This window comes from Rhinopithecus bieti, unplaced genomic scaffold (assembly GCF_001698545.2).
Source record: "Rhinopithecus bieti isolate Rb0 unplaced genomic scaffold, ASM169854v2 scaffold_77461, whole genome shotgun sequence".
Classification (NCBI taxonomy): domain Eukaryota; kingdom Metazoa; phylum Chordata; class Mammalia; order Primates; family Cercopithecidae; genus Rhinopithecus; species Rhinopithecus bieti.
This window is the reverse complement of record NW_016829348.1, coordinates 539,597-544,202: the sequence shown is the minus strand read 5'-3', so window position 1 is coordinate 544,202 and position 4,606 is coordinate 539,597.

Genomic DNA, 4,606 nt, shown 5'->3' with positions numbered 1-4,606 from the left:
AAAAAGTTAGCATAGAAATGCCTATGATGTAAACTGCTGTATAGAGTTTGGTTCTATCTAGAGACAAGGGATTGTTGGAGAACTTTAATCGGTAGAGTGGGTTTTGTTTTTTGAATGTTTATGAAATTTGTAGTTCAGATGGAAACATTCACATGTAAAGTCAATATCCAATATACAGAAATAAAGAAAAGCTAAATTCTATGATCTGATATTTTCTGTGCTGAGTAATTTGGAAAAACTTTCTTCAATTTGTCTTGGATGTTAGCAGAGATCTCTAGGTCTTTCCTTAATCCCAGATATTGGGAAAAACTATTTCAAGATTATGTCGAGTTAAAATTCTTTGTCAAGTCCCAGCCTGTATACCTACCTGTCCCTCCTGAGCTCCTCCCTTATCCCATCTCCTTGGTCGCACACATGTATACTGATTCTGCATTAGCATCTTCTGGGACAAGCATTGTATGATGCCTGAAGACCACGGCATGTGTTACCTTGGGGTTAATATTTCCCCCATCCTATTTCAATTTCTCAAACTCTGAAGGCTCCTGTGCTTTATGGAGCTTATGATGTTTGTATTAATTTTACAAAGTGAAAATGAACACAGAAGATAGTTTGATAAATTCTTATTAGTTTAGAAGTAGATTTCTTCACATATGCCATACAAATTGACATAAAAAATAACATCACCAACCGTATATTCCATATACATCACAAAACTATTTGCATAGCTCAGAAAAAGGCTTATAGTTAGAATTTCTTCTCACTGTAGGATAGTGTATAGATAATATAGATTTGTTGTCCTTTTCCTTCTCACTAACTGTACCAAAATATCCAAACTAAGCTTAATTTTATCTATCTATCCCTGTCATCTGTCAATCATCCATTATTTATCTGTCTCTCCCCCTTTTCTCCGACCCTTGTTCCTAATACAATGTATACTAGCTTCCAAACATGTCCCTCCTGTGTTGCTTGAAGATGTCTTATCTGACCCCAATGAGAACTTTCAGGTTAATTTAGCTTGAAGCAGCTACAATGTTCCATTTTCTAACAGACTCTTTCATCAGGCATTGTAATGTATTACAGATAACATGTCTCTGTGATATTTCTGTTCATCGTAGGCAAACTTCTGCTTACACTGGTGTTGCATCTTTTTCACTCCCATATTTTGTTGAGCAGGAGGAAGTATTACAGCTTTTTTATTCTCCCAGTTTGGCAAATTTTGAGTTCTTGTTTTACGACCAAGAGTAATGAAATACGCAGATGCCTGAGAGTGAGTAAGACATAGTAGAATTTTGAGTAACAGTAAGAAAGCTCTCAGCAGAGAGAAGGAGGCCTGGAAATGGATTGCCAGCTGTGAGGCCGAGTCTGGAATATTTATGGGCTTAGAATAGGGAAATGTGTGCTGACTGGTTTATAAGTAGGCTTGGAAAAAGCACCATTCATAAAGAGGTACAAGAGTGCAAGGAACCAATCAGAGACTGAAGTGAAGGCTTGACCTGGGATCAGTCAGGGACTGAGTACACCAAACGGGAATGGAAGTTCTCACTCCAGCCTGTGGACTCTATCCCGAACTGGTAGTTGGGTGTTCAGGTTTCAGACTATCCTTGGCTTGAAGGTCTAGTTTCACTGGGGACCCATGCCTGTCTGCCTAGGAATTTGTCTGCCTCCTACTTGTATTACTGATATGGTTGAGTTTTTCTGTTTGCATGTTTGTTTTGTTTTCATTTTCCTTTGAATCAAGCGCTGGCACTTCCACTGGGGATCACCAGCACCCTGACATGTTGGAGATTTTATGCAACAAAGTGGTAAAGCCTATGAAGTACTTAATGTGTACAATGTGATATGCTTCCTACGGAAGTCAATCAATTTTATTTTTCTATGATTTTACATTGTAATTTACTGCAGTAATACCGAAACACAAAGCTTTTAAGAAAAAAGGCTATTGGGAAAGCCACAGGATGGTAGATGGAAAGGAAAATCCTAGTGATATGTTCCAAATGCTTCATTCCTAATCACTAAAACCTTCCTGTGAGTGAATGAGACTTTGTTATTGACCACATGTGAATCTTAGGAGAAATTTTCTCCAGGAAACTCTTGAGTCTTATCTTAATTAGCTCTGGCAGATCTTCCCTATCAGCTCACTGGACATTGTCAAATATGATTGAAGCTCAGCACTGACATCACCAAAGGTCAAGCTGGAAGTATTCCCTGAATTTCAGGGAAGACTCCCCTCAAAATAGTGTTGCATTCTACCATATGCTTGTTCCTTGCCAACTATAACTTGTGACTTCCGTTTTATATTTTCTCACTTAACATTGATGAACTAAATGTTTTCCTGCTGGAGTTACGCCTAGTTATCCAAAGATGAGACAAAACCAATCCAACAGTGGTGCATGACTATGCACACACAGAGAAATATGGTGTTAGGGAGGAGGGACCCCGCATGGGTGCATGAGCTTTTTAAGTTATACATTTGTACTAGTATAGTGAAACAGTTCCATCCTCAACAATGAATTCATATTTATCTTATCTAAAATCACTGTAGAAAAGAAAATTTTCTAGTTTGAAATGTGAAGTAGAACTGTATTTTCCAGAAATATTAAGAATGTCTTCAAGAATTCTCTTTTCTTTAAATGAGTTCTTAATGTGGTGTTTATTAGAAAATTTGCAGAATATTCTTTTCTACTTGGGCATTCCAAAATATTTAATATATGGGCGGTTACCTATGAAAAAGCTAGTATTGTCTTCACTTATAGTTTGAAAGTAATGGCAAAAAACACAAGTACTTTTGCAACAACCTAATACAATATGGAACTGTAGTTCTTCGTTGTTAGTTTAAGTGAATTCAAGAAGCTTTGGGTTAAAGCAAAGCTTCCCACATATAGAACTAACAATGATATATGCTAAATTGCTAGATATATGTAAATTTAATTTAACAAAGCAATAGAATAATTTAAAATGGGAGAAAAAAATAAAACTGCTTTCTACAAACATAAGCTTCTACCTAAATCCTGTTGGAAATGTGCTTAACATTACTGTCTAGACACTGAGATCCAGCATTCATAAGATAAATAAGAAAACATGGATTTAATATTATGGAATAAGCAGAGAAAAAAATAAAATTCAAACATGAAAATACGGAAAAAATGAATAAGTAAGAAAACATCAAACTGATTTTAGAATGAGTAGAAAGAAAATATACAAATAAAAATGTATAATACAATGACATTAAAATGATAAATTATGCAAAGAAAGCTTTTAAAAGGAGAAGGCTTAAAACAGAGAAGTCTAGTTGTTAAGAAGAAAATATCCGCCGGGCATGGTGGCTCACGCCTGTAATCCCAGCACTTTGGGAGGCCAAGGCAGGCAGATCACAAGGTGAGGAGATCGAGACCATCCTGGCTAACAAGGTGAAATCCCATCTCTACTAAAAAAAATACAAAAAAATTGGCCAGGCGTGGTGGCAAGCGTCTGTAGTCCCAGCTACTCGGGAGCCTGAGGCACAAGAATGGCATGAACCCAGGAGGCAGAGCTTGCAGTGAGCCGAGATCACACCACTGTATTCCATTCTGGGCTACAGACCAAGACTCCATCTCAAAAAAAAATAAAAAATTAAAATAAATAAATAAATAAATAAAAAATAAATAAAAGAAGAAGAAGAAAATATCCCAATCAAGATTTCCAAATGAACATTGTATAGCAGAATCAAACTAGTGCTTCTTTCTCAGCCCATACAAGACTTTTTCACCATACAATATACACATGTATATATATATATTTTTATTGTCATAAATATGAAAGAATGTTAACACTGTGTTTTTCTGCAAGTGCTGTATTTTCAGTAAAGTACTAAATCGTATTCGTTATTATAAAAATATAAGTGATTCTAGTCAAGAATTTACAATAAAAGTAGAATAAAATATTTCAACCGAATGCCTATGGTCATTAATCTCTGACAAGCTGAAAGGACAAAAAATTATCTTGCCTCAAAATACACTTTATTTATCAGTATGCCCGTTCAGTTCACAGTAGATAGGCTCAGCAGGGCCACTTTAATCCTCTATTTGAATGCCGATTTCTAGAAGTCAGATTTAGAATATATCAGGGATGCTAATGTTCTCTATTTAAATATCACCTTATATTCTGAAGTCCCCTTACGGTTTTGACTCCTGTGAATGGAACAGTCTCTTTACTATGACTTTGAAAATAATTCCTGAGATAAACATCTCCAAGCTATGCTTTAAAATTCATGTTTGAAGACTTACCAGTGGTTTTTATCTAATAACATATTTGAAACACAAATTATCTTCATTTGAAAAAATATGTTTTTTCTGTATTTTCTAGATAGGTTAAATAGAAAACACAAAAATATTGTAATTGCCTTTCCAACTGTCTTTGCTAGTTTTTCATTTGATAGACTTTTCCCCCTATAATTCCTCAAGATAATACTTGAAATTAGATAAAGAAAAAAACTTAATTTCCAATGTAATGCGTTGCTTATATATTCTATCACAAAGCTATTTGTATATATTCACCCTATCTAGTCTCAATTAAAAAGCATGAGGTAAACAAATATCCTTTTCTAAAATGTCCTGCAGAGAAGACAAGA